Raw genomic sequence first — 18300 nt, 5'->3', positions numbered from 1 at the left:
GAGAGAGAGATGGAGCTGAGCATGTGCAAGGGAATGTTAATGGGAGTTTTTCAATCTGAAAAAAAAAAACAATGTTTAAAAAGAAAACTTTTACTGTATAAAACAGACTGGTAGAATTAAGAATGGACCAAACCCAGAATGGTCAACTACTGTAATGGTGGTAGCAACCCATTTACAAATCTAGTATGAAGTCCAAAAGATAAATATATCAAAAACAACATTGTAACAATTTGATAAAAGCTAGATAATATGAAAATATAAATTGAGGTAACTAAAAGTCAAAACATGGGGGAAAAGAGTTCAAGCATCAAATTTTGTAGGTGTGTTTTTGCCTTTGTTTCTGTTCTTGTATTTGTGATCTCAGATAAGCTGTCATCTTTTGAAAGTAACTTGTTATATCTATAAAACGATTTTGTAAGCCTTTTTATAACCACAGTGCAAAAACATATAATAGGCTCAGTAAAAATAAAAAGCAACCAACTAAAATGTGCTGTCAGAGAAAAATCATTTAACCATAAAGGAAATCAGTAAGAAGAAAAGAGAGTAGTATCAAAGCAACAAAATGGCAGTAGCAATTTCTTTCTTATCGGTAGTAACACCAAATGTAAATGGTCTCAATTCTTCAATTCGAAGGTATAGAGTGACTGAATAGGTAAAGAAACAAGACCCCCTGTACACTGCCTTTAAGAAACCTATGTCACCTGTAAAGACACACATAGATAAAAAGTGAAGGGGTGAAAATATATCCTATACACTAGAAGCAAAAAAAGAGCAGGAGTAGATGTATATAATTATATCAGATAAAATACACGACCAATCTAAGATTATAAAGAGAGACAAAGAAGACCAATATATAACGATAAAGGGGCAAATTCATCAAAAGAATATAATTATAAATATCTATGCACTCAATACCGAGCTCCCAAACATACAAACATTAATAGATCTAAAAGAAGAGATAGACTGCAATACAATAATAGTAAGAGACTTTAATCTTCCTTTCTCAATAATAAGCCAATTATCTAGACAGAAAATCAACAAAGACACAGTAGAGTTACGCTACATACTACACCTAATAGGCCTAAATGACATTTACAGAACATTTCACCCAACTGCTACAGAAATACATTATTTTCATCACCACATAGAACATTCTCCAGAATATACCATAGCTTAGGCCACAAAATAAGTCTGAACAAATTCAATTAAATAGAAATCATATCAAGTATCTTTTTTGACCACAATGGAATAAAGCTAGAAATCAATAAAAAGAGGAACCTCAAAAAATATACAAATGCATGGAGATTAAACAATATGGCCCTGAACAACAATTGAGTTAATGAAGAAATTAAGAGTGAAATTTAAAAATTTCTTGAAACAAATGAAAATGGAAATACAGTATAACAAAATCTATGGGATATAGCAAAAACAGTACTTAGAGGAAAGTTTACAACAATAAATGTCTATGTTAAAAAAAGTAAAAAGACTTAAAATTATCAACCTAATAATCCACCTCAAGGAAGTAAAAAAGCAAGAAGAAACGAAACCCAAAATTAGGAGGAAGAAAGAAATAATGAAGATCAGAGTGGAAATAAAATTGAGGCTAAAAAATGCAATAGACTAGATTAACTGAATGGAGAGCTGGATTTTTGAAAAGATAAACAAATTTGACAAACCTTTAGCTAGACTAAGAAAAAGAGAGAAAATTCAAATAAAATCAGAAATGAAAATGGAGACTTAACAGAAAATACCAAGAATTATTAGTGACTGTTATGAACAATTACATGTTTAACAAATTGGAAAATCTAGAAGAAATGAGTAAATTCCTGGATATACAAAATCTACCGGTATGAACCATAATGATATATAAAACCTCAACAAACAAATACTGAGTAATGAGATCAAAGCCACAAAGAAAAGTCTCCCATCAAAGGAAAGCCCAGGACCTGAGGGTGTTATGGCTGAATTCTACCCAACATTTAAAGAACTAACACCAATTCTACTCAAATGATTCAGTAAAATAGAGGAGGATGGACTACTTCTAGACTCATTCTATGATGCTAGTATTACCATGATACCAAAACCAGACAAAGACACACAAAAAAATCATAGGCCATAGGCCAATATATCTGATGAACATTGGTGCAAAGATCCTTAATACTAGCAAACCAAATTCAACAATACATTAGAAAGATCATTCATCATGAACAAGTGGGATTTACCCCAGGGATGCAAGAATGGTTCAACATACACAAATCAATCAATGTGATATAGTAACAGAATGGACCAAAACCATATGGTATTTTAATTGACATTAAAAAACTCTTTGATAAAACTGAGCATCTCTTCATGTTTAAAAAATAAAGTGTTCAAAAAAACTGGGGATAGAAGGTACATGCCTCAACACAATAAAAGCCATATACAACTAACCCATAGCTAGTATCTTACTGAATGGGGAAAAGATGAAAGTCTTTCTTTTAACATCTGGAACACTGCAAGAATGCCTACTGTCTCCACTGTTATTCAATATAATACTGGAAGTCCTAGCTAGAGTAAACAGACAAGAGAAAGAAATAAAGGGCATCCAAATTAGAAAGAAAGAAGTCAAATTATCCTTGTTTACAGATGATATGATCTTATATTTTGGAAAAACCTAAGAGCTCCACAAGAAAACTGGTAGAGCTGATTTTAAAAATTCAGTAAAATTGCAGGATACAAAATCAATATACAAATACCAAGTAACATTTCTACATACCAACAGTGAACAATATGAAAATAAAATTTAAAAAGTAATCTCATTTACAATAGCCACACATAGAAACAAATACCTAGGAATTAACTTAACTATAACTTAACTATAATAAAAACTATAAAGCAATGATGAAAGAAAAAGAAATGGAAATATATTTTATTTTAATTTATTGGAATAATCTAGATTGTTAAAATATAATACTAATCAAATCAATCTACAGATTCAATGTGAACCCTAACAAAATACCAATGACATTCTTCACAAAAGCAGGAAAAGCAGTCCTAAAATTTATATGGAACCACAAAAGACCAAGAATACCCAAAGCTATCCTATGCAAAAAGGACAAAACTAGAGGAATTACATTACCTGACTTCAAATTATATTACAGAGCTATAATAGCTAAAACAGCATGGTATCAGCATAAAAACAGATACACAGACCAATGGAATAGAGAACCCAAAAACAATTCAACACACCTACAATAAACTCATTTTCAACAAGGTGCCAAGAACACACACTGGAGAAAACATAGTTTCTTCAATAAATGGTACTAGGGAAACTGGATATCCATATGCAGAAGAATAAAACTACACTTCTATCTCTCACTACACACAAAAATCAAATAAAAATAGATTACAGACATAAACCTAAGACCTCAAACTATGAAACTACTATAATAAAACATTGGGGAAAATATCCGGGACATTGGTCTGAGCAAAAATTTCTTGAATAATGCCTCACAAACACAAGAAACCAAAGCAAAAATGGACAAAGGAGATCACATCAAGTTAAAAAGCTTCTGCACAGCAAAGGAAACAATCAACAAACTAAAGAGACAACTCGCAGAATAGAAGAAAACATTTGTAAACTATGCATCTGACAAGGGATTATTGATCAAAACATATAAGTAGTGCAAACAACTCTCTAGAAAAAAAATCTAATAATATGAACAAAAATAAGCCAAAATCTGAACAGACATTTCACAAAAGAAGACATACAAAAGACAAACAGTCATATGAAAAGGTGCTCAAAATCATTGATCATCAGAGAAATGCAACTCAAAACTACAATGAGATATTGTCTCACTCCAGTTAAAATGACTTATATCCAAAATACAGGTAATAACAAAATACTGGCAAGGATGTAGAGAAAAGGGAAACCTTGTACACTGTTGGTGGGAATGTAAATTAGTACAATTGCTATCACTATGGAGAACAGTTGAGAAGTTCTTCAAAAATTTAAAAATTGGACTGCCATTTGATTTAGCAATCCCCCTGCCAGGTATATACCTAAAAGAAAGGCAATCAGTATATTGAAGGTATATCTGCACTCCTATGTTTGTTGCAGCACTGTTTACAATAACTGAGATTTGGAAGCAACAGATGTCCATCAATAGATAAATAAAGAAAATGTGGTAGATATATGCAATGGACTACCATTCAGCCATAAAAAGAATGAGATCCAGTCATTGTCAGCAACAAGGATAAAACTAAAGATCATTACATTAAGTGGAATAAGTTAGGGACAGTAAGACACATAACACATGTTCTCACTTATTTGTGAGATCTGAAAATCAAAACAATTGAACTCATGGATCTAGAGAGTAGAAGGATGGTGACCAGAGGTGTTGCTGAGTGGGGGATGGAGATGGTTCATGGAGTAAAAAAAAATAGAAAGGCTGTCTAAGACCTACTGTTTGATAGCACAACAGGGTGACTATCGTCACTAATAATTTAATTGCACATTTTAAAATAACTTGAGTGTAATTGGATTGTTTGTAGCCCAAAGGATAAATGCTTGAGGGGCTGGATACCACATTCTTCATGTTGTGCTTATTTCATATTACATGCCTCTATCAAAACATCTCATGTACCCCATAAATAGGTATACCTACTATGTACCCACAAAAGTTAAAAATAAAAGTATTTTTTAAATGTGGCACATATACCCCCATGGAATACTATGCAGCCCCTAAAAAGAATGAAATCACAGGTTTTACAGCAATATGAATGTAGCTGGAGGCCATTATCTTGAGCAAATTAATATAGGAACAGAAAACCAATACCGCATGTCCTCACTTTTATGTGGGAACTAAACATTTGGTATTCATGGACATAAATATGGCAATAGTGACACAAGGGACCACTAGAGGCAGGTGGGAGGAAGTTGGGCAACGTTTGAAAAATTGTTGGGTACTATGCTCAATACCTGATTGATGGAATCATTTGTATCTCAAAAATCAGCATCATACAATATACCTATGTAAGAAACCTGCACATGTACCACCTGAATCTAAAATAAAAGTTGAATTTATATATAAAAAAGCAGGACCAAATGAGTAAGTAAATAAATAGAAAGGGGCTTTGTAAACTACAATATGACATTCATTGTTTGGCCAACGTACTGTTAGTGATAGTCCACCATGCATCCTGTCTTTTGCAAGGCCTATGTCAGGAAGATTAATTCCTGGCAGAGACACCCCAAACAGGCTCAGATGCCACAATGGATGTAACCAGGAAGTCAAAAACTTCTCACACGTAAGCAAAGAAAATCCTTCCAACAAAGCAAAACTGTGAAACTCAGGGCCTGGATGACAGTCTGCCAATGCAAAGAGGAAACAGAAAAGAGGATCAGTGTTTTCCTGGTGAGGAGTACAAGACTTCTGTTCATGACATGCAGTGGAACGTGGCATCTGGTACGAAGAGGAGGAGAGGCATGGCATTTGTCCTAATGTGAGATGAATCCACGCCAGGAACAACGCATGTCTCCCCAGGTGGAAAATGTCATCTCAGGAGAAGTGACAATTCCCCATACTGAATGGGGACTTGTCAACAGCAAGGACAGGGAGGAAAGACAGCTGGTGACATCTCTTCTTTTGACTCTAACAAATATTCCGCAGCTTTTCACTTGCAGATGAGACAGGAAAGAGAAAACTGATCATAATTGGGCTCTTGCTGTAAGCCAGGTACTCTCACTTGGCAAATATTTATAGAGCTCTGAATATGTTTATAGACATAGACTCAGCCATATTAGTATATACAAAACACACAAATATCACTGCCCGTGGTGGGAGTGACTTCATGTTGTGGGGGGTAATATACAATTAAAGATAAAAAGACTAAATGAATACATTTTCTACCTCATTAAAAAGAGGCTAGGTGTTATTTAAAAAAAAAACAACACAACACAGGGAATCAAGAGGACTGGGGAGAGAACTGCTGTATTTGGTGGTCCCATTAGGTTTCATTGAGAAGGTGAAATCTGAGCAAAAACTTGAAAAAGGTGGAAAAATGAGCCATTCAACTACATGAAAAAGACAGTACTGGGCAGAGGGACAGCTGGTGCAAAGGTCCCACAGCAGCTGCTTGTGTGGGTAAATCAAGGGACAGTGAGGAATCAAGATGGCCAGATCAGAAACTGCAAGGCCACGGAGAGAGCAGAGGGCTGAGGTCAGAGAGGGCATGAGGGGCCACTTCACAGAGGCCCCACTGGTCATTGTGAAGGTTTATGTTGAATGAAATGGGGAGTCATTGCAGGATTTGAGAAGTGACATGATCTGACTTCAGATTTTGGGATATCACATTATCTTCTCTCCTGAGAACAAACTATAGACCTAACTCATTTTATGGTGCTTCTTTTCATGGCTGTTCACAGAATTGTGTTTTTTACAGATTGAAGGTTTATAGCAATCTTGTGTGGAGCAAGTCTATTGGCACCATTTTTCCAATAGTATATGCTCACTTTGTGTCTCTATGTCACATTTTGGTGTTTCTCGCAATAGTTCAAACTTTTTAAAATTATTATTATATCTGTTATGGAGATCTCCAGTCAGTGACCTTTGCTGTTACTATTGTAATTGTTTTGGGATGCCACTAACCACATCCACATAAGACAGTGAACTGAATCAATATATGTTATGTGTGTTCTGACTGCTCCGTCGATTGGTTCCTTCACCGCATACACACACATCTCTCCTCCTCTTCTCGGGCCTCCCTATTCCCTGAGACACAGCAATCTTGAAATGAGGCCAATTAATAACTCTTAAGATGGCCTATATCTATTCAAGTGGACAGAAGAATATCATGTCTTCTCTTTAAACAAAACCTAGAAATATTTTAACTTAGTGAAGAAGGCATGTCAAAAGCCAACATGGGCTGGAAGTTGGGTCCCTTCTGCCAGTCAACTAAGTTGTCAATGCAAAAGAAAAGTTCTTGAAGGAAATTAAAAGTGCCATTCCTGTGAATATGCAAATGATAAGAAAGCAGAACAGCCTCATTGCTGATACAGAGAAAGTTTTAACGGTCTGGATAAAAGATCAAACCAACCACAACATTTCTTTTAGCCAAAACTTCATCCAGAACAAGGCCCTAACTCTCTTCAATTCTATGAAGACTGAGAGAGGTAAGGAAGCTAAAACAAAACACACACACACACACACAAAAACCACACACACCCACACAAACTTAAAAGCTAGAAGAGATTAGTTCATGAGGTTTAAGAAAAGAAGGTGTCTTCATAACATAAAAGTACATGGCAATGCATCAAGTGCCAATGGAGAAGCCACAGTATGTTCTCCAGAAGATCTAATTAAAATAATTGATTAAGGTGCCTGCACTAATAACAGATCTTCAATGCAGACATAAGAGCCTAATACTGGAAGGAGACGTTATTTAGGATTTTCATAGCTAGGGAAGAAAAGTCAGTTCTTGGCTCCAAAACATCAAAGGACTGGCTGACTTTCTCATTAAGGGCTAATGCAGCTGGTAACTTTCATTCAATGCCAATACACATTTACCATTCAGAAAATTGTAAGGCCCTTAAGAATGATGCTAAGTCTACTCAGATTCTCCTGTATAAATGGAACCACAAGGCCTGATGACTACACATCTGTTTACAACTTGGTTTACTGAATATTTTAAGCTTATTGTTGAGATCTATGGCTCAAAAAAGAAAACACTCCTTTCAAAACATTACCGATCATTGACAATGCACCTGGTCATCTAAGGGCTTTGATGGATATGTACAAAGGAACAAACATTGTTTTCATGTCTTCTAACACAATATCTGTTTACAACCTCTGGATTTAGGATCAAGTCTCAAATCTTATTATTTAAAAATTACACTTTGTAAGGCTCTAGCTACCATAAATAGTGATTACTCTAATGCTTCTGGGCAAAGTAATTTGATAACCTTCAGGGAAGAATTCAGCATTCCAGATGCCATTAAGAACATTCATGATTCATGGGAGGAATTCAAAACATCAACATGAGCAGGTGTTTGGAAAAAGTTGATTCAAATCCTCACAACGACTTTGAGGAGTTCAAGGCTTCAGTGGAAGAAGACCCTGCAGTTATGATGGAAATAGCAAAAGAACTAGAATAAGAAGTGAAGCCTGAGGGCAGGCACAGTGGCTCACTACTATAATCCCAGCACTTTGGAAGACCGAGGTGGGAGGATTGCTTGAGCTCAGGAGTTCGAGACCAGCCTGGGAAACATGGTGAAACCCCATCTCTACAAAAATTTAAAAAAAAAAAAATTAGCCAGGTGTGATGGTGCACCGCTATATCCCCAGCTACTTGGAAGAATGGCTTGAGCCCTGTAAGTACAGGTTGCCATAAGCCAAGATCATACCACTGTCTCCAGCCTGGGTGACAGAGCTAGACCCTGTCTCAAAAACAAACAAAAAAGCCAAAAAAAAAAACAAATCCTGGAGCCTGAAGATGTGACTGAATTGCTGCAATCCCATGATAAAACCTAAATCAATGAAGAGTTACTTCTTATGGATGAAGGAGGAGAAAGCAAGTGGCTCCTTGGGATGCAATCTACACCTGGTGAAGATGCTGTGAACATTGCTGAAATAACAAGAAAGGATTCAGAATATTACATAAACTTACTGAATAAAGCATCATCAGGGTTTGTTAAGATTGACTGCAAATTTGAAGGAACTTCTACTGTGGGTAAACAATATCAAACAGCATCACATGCTACAGAGAAATCTTTGGTGAAAAAATTTTTAAAAAAGAGTCCATCAATGTTGCAAATGTCATTGTCTTATTTTGAGAAATTGACACAGCCACCTCAACCTTCAGCAACTACCACCCTGATCTGTCTGCAGCCATCCACATCAAGTCAGGACCCTCCACCAGCAAAAAGACTGTGACTTGAATGCTCAGATTATCATTATATATTTTAGGAATAATGTACTTTTAATTAGGGCATGTATATTGCTTTTTAGACACAATGCTAGTGCATACTTAATAGACTACAGTATTGTGTAAACATGATTTTATATGCACTGAGAAACCAATAAATTTCTGTTACCCACCTATTGAGATGTTTGCCCTATTACGGTGGTCTGGAACCAACCAGTGATCCTAGGTGTGTGTATTTACAGGCATCACTGTCAAGGTAGGAAGAGTTGTAAGGAGGCTATCACAATAACTGAGGTGAGAGACTGTGACTTCGGCCATGATGGTAGCAGTGGAGGTTCCGGTTGTGTTTTGAAGGAGGTGACAATGAGATTTTCTTATTTGTTACATATGAGATATGAAAGAAAGATAAGAATGAAAGGTGACCCCAAGGGCTTGGTCTGAGCAACTAGAAGGATAGAGAGGCTATTAACAGATATAGCTAAGGGGATGCATGGAACAGCTTTGGAGGAGAAGTTCAGCAATTCAATTTTAGATATGTTTTGAGATTAATCTAAGATGTTCAAGTAGAGATGTCATAGAGTCAGTTGTTTATATGAGCCTGGAGTTTTAGGGAAGAGCCTAGGATGGAAATATAAATTTGCCTCACTTATATTCTCTCATGTAGTCTTCATCACGACCCTTCAAGATATGTAGCATTCCCTCTGGTTTATTCAAAAGTAGCTGTGACTTACTCATGATCACATATTTATGAAGGTACTAAATGAAATTTTGAATTCCTGTCTCCTCCCAAATTTCATACCTTTGGAAAGCAAATTCTTCAAGAGAAATATATTTCCTTTTTTTCTCCTTTTTTTCTTTTAGTTTCATTGGTGTGACCCAGTTTATAGAACGATCAATATAGAATTGTAGAGGAATACACTTAGAAAGGCTATGCAGATATTGATTAGGCTTAAAGACAGTCAGAAGGCACTTGAAAATGTTGAACCCAAAATGAGGACTTAGAAAAGATAGAGAAGCAATAAGAGAAGGGGACTCAAAGAAAAATGGGGGAGTTGACAGAGAAGGCCACTGGCAGTCATGGAAACATCGTGAACACAAGAGATATCAATGGAGCCACTGTCAACCTTATTAGATGCACCACTGCCATTTTATTTCTAGTACATATATAACAACATATGTATCTCAAGTGCATTGGTAAATTGAGCACTTGTATTCCCAGTGCATAAGGATCCCAGCGGTCATAAGCAGCCATTTACATCTTTTGTCCTCATTAAGTTTTGAGCTCCTCAAGGGCTAGAACTTCCTGTGTCTTACTCGCCTTTGTAACTTCAGCACCCTGTATAATGCCTGGCTCAGAATCGTGTAAGACAGTTACATGGATGAATGAACTGGTAAATGCTAGACACAGAGTTTGTCCCTAGATCTTCCAGAGGGGACCTTCTGGAAAGAAAAAATATTAATTTGAGCCAAAATTAAGCATTTTGTTTTCACTTCAACATGAAGGGTAGCAGATTTCTGCGGACATCTATTTGCATATCTTTTTCTTAAATAGGCACACCAATTTACATACATTTCTATATTCAATTCAAAGAAAGTTGCTTTCAGTATGTAAATTACTTGGCACATTGAATTCTTTTCTTCTTTTCATATTCTTTCATTTTTACTGTTTCCTTTTCATACTTAATATGTATATTTTATGCAAATTATCTCCATACTTTGATAGGGCCTTTCAGTGGACTGTATTATTTTAAATGAAAACTATAATTATGAATGTATTATGCGTATAAGTTTAATATACATATAATGTTTATTCTGAATTTTTTTAACCAGAAAAATCACATCTTTACATTTTAGTATAAAAAATATTTTATTTGTATTCTCCTCCCTCTAAAGCACATTTTATATACAGAGAATCCTGATTCAAGACATTTTGGTCCAGCTCTGTCACTAACCACCTCTATAACCTGAGGCAAGTAATCACATCTCTGTAAATCCCAATTTATTATTTGAAAACATGGAAAGGCTGAGATTCCAAGACCATTTCCTAGCTAAAGATTTACTTACAAGCATTCATTGCACATCTAGCAGCTAGTGCAAATCTCCTGGAGACACACAACCTCAGAGACACAAGAAGACAGAAAGCAGTGTCACTTCCCAAGAAGCACATTGGGCTAGTTGGGGAGTACTGATTAATATGGGGGATGTGAAATCATTTCCAGAGAAAAATAGAGGAAGCAACTGAAGGATGCACAGGAAAGAAGTCTAAGCAGTGGACAAATCAGTGGTCCCTAGGAGCAGCATACAGTAGTTCCCCTTTGTATCAGTCTGTTCTCACAATGCTAATAAAGACATCTGAGACTGGGTAATTATAAAGGAAAGAGGTTTATTTGGCACAGTCCTAGCCAGGGAGGCCACACAATCATGGTGGCAGAGAGCAAGAAGGAGCAAGTCACATATTACATGGCAGCAGGGAAGAGAGAATGAGAACCAAGCAAAAGGGGTTTCCCTTATAAAACTATATGATCTTGTGAGATATATTCAATACCACGAGAACAATATAGGGGAAACTGCCCCTAAGATTCAATTACCTTACAGTGGGTCCCACCCACAACACGTGGAAATTATGGGAGCTACAGTTCAAGATGAGATTTGGGTGGGGTCATAGCCAAACTGTATCACCCTTTATCCATGGTTTTGCTTTCTGTAGTTTCCATTACCCAAGGAATATCACAGTAATACATTTTGAGAGAGAGAGAGACACACACAATTCACATAACTTTTATCACAGTATTTAATTATAATTATCCTATTTTATTATGGCTGTTAATCTAATACTGTACCTAATGTATAAATTAAACTTGATCATCTGGATAAGAAAATATAGGGTTTAGTACTATTTGTGCCTCCATGCATCCACTAGAGGTTTTGGAACATATACTCTTCAGGGATATATAAATCTCCCCTTCAAGGGACACTTCTGTATACCCAAACAGTACTAGGAACCCTTTGCTTGTTTTGTGTTGTTTTTAGGTTCCATTCCTGAGCTCATTAATATCAAGGTGCAATCCTTTCCTTAATAGATTTACACTGAGAAAACAAGAAAGTGTTTCATCCCCCAAGAAAAGCCACCCGCAAAAGTTCTCTCAGTGTAGAATTTCCCTTATTCTCAGGGAATAGAATGTCACATAAATTGTACCCAATCCCAGAAGTCAGTGATGTAGAGATGGTGATCTCTGCCTAAAGACATGCCATTTAAATAACACATAGCAGTGTCCACCAATCAACTTATACTAATGTTGCAGGCAGGTAATTTACCCACTCACTCACTCAGTCCTCTAACACTTACTGAGCTCCTGCTGAATGACAGCCACAGTCAAGGAAACATGAAAGATACAGATGTATCTAATAGAGGAGTTATCAGCCTCATCAGATCCAACACTCCTATCTTATTACAAATAAATCTAATGACTCCTTTAGAAATGAAGTTTATGTATAATAATATAGCCTACCATTATGCATAATTTTTAAAGTCAGTCCATATATTCTCTAAGTCTAGCATAAAGGAGAATTACACTAAGAGCTGTGATGGTAGGTGCTTACTCTTACTTATAATAAATATGTAAGGATTTTTTTCAAAGCAAGGCAGTTTTTAACCAACTATTGCTGAGCCTGTTTCTTTCTGTTTGATATTTGTAACTAAGAGGCATAGGGATAGCTATGCTGTAGTAGATGGTTTGGGTTTTTTTTTTAATTAGAAATGCTGAACCAGTAAGTATAATGCAACTATTCCAACACAAAAACAATCCAAAATTTGAAACACTTCTGGTCTCAAACATTTTGGATAAGGGGTACTGAACCTGTAGTAGATTAAAGTCAGGATGCTTTTGTCAAAGGAGGTTATATCAGAGTCATGGCCAATTAGCACAGGCAAATGGGGTAAATAAGGAAAATTAATAAGGGGAATAATTTTAAAGATGTGAGAAGATTAAGGGAAATTGACAGGAATGATGAAGCCGCCCTGGGATAACAAACAACAGGAGGCATTGCCTCCCTAAGTGGAAGGAGGGAAAAGCAGTTACAAGAGTCCAGGCACAGTAGCTGGAGCTGAGGGTACCTGGAGAAAATAATTCTGTAATGTTTGCTTAGAAATAAACAGGCAACTCAAGGCCTGGGAGAGAAGAATAGAGGGGAATTGACACAAATGCAGGCTCCTCCTTCTCTATATTTCCTGCCAGTTTCTCCCATTGGTCAAACCCAACCAGAAGTTGGACAGCAAAGAGCTCAGTTGATGCACTCTACAGAAGTCAGCTTCCTGGGGCACCAAGCCAGTAGAAACTGGATCTCTAGGGACAAGCAGGACACGTCTAGGGAAGGGTTGAAGGAGACCTCTAGAAACTGAAGGTGGCCTCTGACCAACAGCTCACAAGAAATTGAATGCTGTCAACAACTACATAAGCTTGGAAACAGATCCTTCCCCAGTTGAACCTCAGATGAAATGCAGTCCTGGCTGATACTTTGATTCAATCTTTGTGAGACTCTGAAGCAGAAGATCCAGCTAATCTATGTCTAGGCTCTAGGCCCACAGAAACTGAGATAATAAATAATAAATGCTAATTCTTTCAAGCTGCTAAATTTGGCATAGTCTGCGTTGCAGCAATAGGAAACTAATTCACCACCCCTAAACATAATGAGTCTGAAACTGCTCTACCAATGTAGCCTATGCTCTGTCTCTCAAACCTTCTGAGCTGTGCTTGTCCTGATTTGCTGTCTCCAGGAGAGGACTGCAGAGATCTCAACAATGGGAAGGAAAAGGGAGAGACAAAATAACCTTTGGGATGTGTACCAGGAACTAGAGAGACAGTGGTTCATAAGACACAATCCTTGGTATTAGAGACTTCAGGTGGACAGCCTAAAAATATCAGTTAAATACTATTCTGTTTCAGGACCTGTGCTAGATATTTGGGGAGATAGAAGCAAACAGTTGATATGCACCTTGTCCTGATGCAACTTAGATCACCACAGTGATAATAGCCAGGTAAAGAAACAATAATAATACAGACTAACAACTGCCTCAATAAGTCAACAGCAGGCTGTGTGAGCATAGCTATTCCAAAAGAAGTGTTGCTGCTCCCATTTTACAGATGCAGAAACTGAGGCTTGGAGAAACTGTAAACTTCATTAAACTGACTCCAGCAGACAATGCCAGACACAGATTTAATCCTCTCTAGGGGAATGCATAGTGCCTGCTTCTGCAGTCACCTTACTTTCAGTCAGAGAATTTTAAGCAGGAGAGGGATGGGATCTGATCCATGTTTTGATGTGCTCCTAGCTGTGGTGTTGATATGGCTTTGCTGTGTCTCCACCCAAATCTCATGTTGAACTGTAGTTCCTATAATCCCCATGCTTCATGGCAGGATCCTGGTGGGAGGTAATTGAATCACAGGCATGGTTACCTCCACACTGCAATTCTCATGATAGTCAACGAGTCCTCATAAGATTTGATGGTTTTATAAGGAGCTTTTTCCTCTTTGCTCATTCTTCTCTCCCCTGCTGCCTTGTGAAGAAGGACATGGCTACTTCCCCTTCTGCTATGACTGTAAGTCTCCTGAGGCCTCCCCAACCCTGTGGAACTGTGAGTCATTTAAACCTCTTTCCTTTATAAATTAATCAGTCTCAGATATGTCTTTATAGCAGTGTCAGAATGGACTAATACAGGTGTAGTGAAAGCTCAGCATTATGACATGGCCTTGGGTGGAGACATCACCTAGAAAGACAGTGCAGAGGTCCAGGCTAGAAATGTTTTCCAGGCTCCTCATTGCAAAACTCCAGAAGGTGCCATTCATAATCTGGAGGGTGGATTTTAAAATCACTTTAACAATTAAGGAAATAGAAGTGGTAGAAGGTTAAGGATATATTCAAGAATCCAATTTATACAGACAAGTACTTAAACAGCCAGGACTCCAAAGCAGGTGTCTGCCTCCATGTCGCAGGATTTCCCAATGTTTCCTTGTGTCTCTTTGTTTTTGTTTTCTTGTATTTTTGTGGTAAGAACACTTTGGGAGGTGTTGGTTTTGTCTGCTACCTTAAGTGTGGTGATGATATCACAATGGTATCACCATATGGTGATGCATATGTCCAAGCACATCAAATTTTACACATGAAATATACACAGTTCCTTGTGTATCCATTATAACTTGAAAGAGCCGATTAAAAAAATTTAAAACCTCAGAATTTTCCCTCCCCTCCGGTAGGAACCTTAAAGATTCACTTAAGTATATTTTATTAAAAATTAATGAAAGCATTAAAATCCTTATTATCCTGAAAAGATACTGAGGCCTAGAAAAGTGTTGATCCTTTTACCAAGTCACAGATAAGCAAGAGAGACAGTGAAGCAGAATTTTCATACTCTGCAGGCATCTGGTCAAAAATCTACCTGATCATTATGGTTCTTCTATTAACTCTGAAATACCTCCAGGAATAGCTAATTAGAAAATGAGCACACTTCAATGAGTGGGATCTTGAGAGCTTGGGAGGGAATTAAGTAAAATTAGCATTATTAGAGGCAAAATTATTCCGAATTAGCTTTTGTTTCCAGGATATCTAGGGTCTCTCCTGAATAAACTTCTAGAAAATAAAAAATGGTGGCCAGGTGCGGTGTCTCATGCCTATAACCCCAGCACATTGGGAGGCCGAGGCGGGTGGATCACGAGGTCAGGAGATCGAGACCATCCTGGTCAACATAGTGAAACACCGTCTCTACTAAAAATACAAAAAATTAGCTGGGCATGGTGGTGCGTGACTGTAGTCCCAGCTCCTTGGGAGGCTGAGGCAGGAGAATTGCTTGAACCCAGGAGGAGGAGGTTGCGGGTGAGCCAAGATCACGCCATTGCACTCCAGCCTGGGTAACAAGAGTGAAACTCCATCTCAAAATAAAATAAAATAAAATAAATAATGGCAAAAGCCCATCCTGGTGCTGACCTTGGTCCTCTCACAGTTACTCAATTAGGAGAAATTCTTATTGAGTATCTAGGAAGAATTCAGCTCTGTGTTGGTCCTGAAGGAAAAAAAGAGAGGCTCTGGGATATGAGAAGGTAGCAATGGGGAAAGAGAAGAGTGTATGTAACCTTGAGGCCTGAAAAATGAGGCACCTTGGGAAAGTCATCAAACCTCTTTTTCAGCTTCTTGGGCAAGTTGTTTTCTTTCTATGTATTTATTTGTTTTTAATTATTTTATTATTATGATTATGTTTCAAAGTACATATGCAGGATGTGTAGATTTGTTACATAGGTAAACATGTGCCATGGTGGTTTGCTGCACCTAACAACCCATCACCTAGGTATCAAGCCTAGCATGCATTAGCTCTTTTCCCTAATATCTTCCTCCCCTGCCCTCGCACAATGGGCACCAGTGAATGTTGTTCCCCTCCTTGGCCTCATGTGTTCTTATTATTCAGGTCCCACTTATAAATGAGAAAAAGCAGTATTGGGTTTTCTATTCTTGCATTAGTTTGCTGAGGACAATGGCTTCCAGCTTCATCCATGTCCCTGCAAAGGATATGCTCTCATTCCTTTTTATGGCTGAATAGTATTCCATGGCATATATGTACCACATTTTCTTTATTCAGTCTATCATTGACGGGCATTTTGGTTGATTCCATTTCTTTGGTATTGTGAATAGTGCTGCATACATGTGCATGTATCTTCATAATAGAATGATTGATATTCCTTTGGGTATATGCCCAGCAATGGGATTGCTGGGTCAAATGGTATTTCTGGTTCTAAATCTTTGAGGAATCACCACACTGTCTTCCACAGTAGTTGAATTAATTTACATTCCCACCAACAGTGTAAAAGCATTCCTATTTTTCTGCAACCTCACCAGCATCTGTTTCTTCACTTTTTAATGACTGCCATTTTGACTGGCATGAGATAGTATCTCACAGTGATTTTGATTTGCATTTCTCTAATGATCAGTGATGTTGAGCTTTTTTTCATATGTTTGTTGGCCGCATGCATATCTTTTTTTGAGAAACATCTGTTCATATTTTTTGCCCACTTTTTAATGGGGTTGTTTGCTTTTTTCTTGTAAGTTTGCTTAAGTTCCTTGTAGATTATGGGTACTAGACCTTTGTCAGATGGATAGATTGCAAAAATTTTCTCCCATTCTGTAGGTCTTCTGTTTGCTCTCATGATAGTTTTGTTTGTTGTGCAGAAACTCTTTAGTTTAATTAGATCCAATTTGTCAATTTTTGCTTTTGTTGGAATTGCTTTTGGCTATTTCATCATAAAATCTTTGCCCATGCCTATGTCCTGAATGGTATTGCCTAGATTTTCTTCTAGGGTTTTTAGTTTTGGATTTGACATCTAAGTTTTTAATCCATCTTGAGTTAATTTTTGTATAAGGTGTAAGAAGGGATTCACTTTCAATTTTCTGCATATGGCTAGCCAGTTCTCCCAGCACCATTTATTAAATAGGGAGTCATTTCCCCATGTCTTATTTTTGTCAGGTTTGTCAAACATCAGATAGTTGTAGATGTTCAGTTTTATTTCTGAGTTCTCTGTTATGTTCCATTGGTCTGTATGCCTGTTTTGGTAACACTACCATGCCATTTTGTTTACTGTATCCTTGTAATATAGGTTGAAGTTGGGTAGGGTGATGCCTCTAGTTTTGTTCTTTTTGCTTAGGATTATCCTGGCTTTGCGAGCTCTTTTTTTATTCCATATGAATTTTAAAATAGATTTTTTTCTAATCTGGGGCAAGTCACTTAGCTCAATGATGTTAGGTAAGTAAACCAACCTCTTTGAAATTGATTATTCTCGCCTGTCAAATTGGGATAATTATTCTTACTTAGTAGTGTTGGTTGTTCTAAGTAGGACTGAATTATGTAATGTACCTAGAATGGTAACACATATCAGTCATTGAAAATATGTTCATTTTCTTTCCCACCCCATTATTCCCAAGTCTTTGCCTGTAAGAGAACATGACATGATTAAGAAGATAATGGTTCCACAGAGAAAACAAGATTAATAAATAATTATAGCAAGAGTTCTAGATGAATCGGTTGATCCCTATCTGACTACTATTTGAAACACAGGACGTCAGTCAGTGGGCTTTCCTGTACCCTTGAAAACCTGGTGCATTTCCTTCAGCTCTCTTAACAGCAGAGCCATCACCTCTCAAACTCTGTGCCTTTCTCAAAGATTTTCTCCTAATTTCAAGACAATTGCGTTTTCTTGATCTCTTCCTCATCTTGGGCTCTGCCGTCCTCCAGTGTTGCTTCTGGTCGGCCCTATGTCTACTCCAGCTTCTTTTCATTGTTTGCCCAACACTGTTAAACTACCATAGTGCACAGAAACGCCTCTCCAGGCCCTCTCTCCCACTCTTATCCCTCCTAGT

Source organism: Sapajus apella, unplaced genomic scaffold (assembly GCF_009761245.1).
Source record: "Sapajus apella isolate SASKATOON/1434 unplaced genomic scaffold, GSC_monkey_1.0 scaffold3, whole genome shotgun sequence".
NCBI classification, from domain to species: Eukaryota; Metazoa; Chordata; class Mammalia; order Primates; family Cebidae; genus Sapajus; species Sapajus apella.
This window is presented reverse-complemented; position numbering follows the sequence as displayed.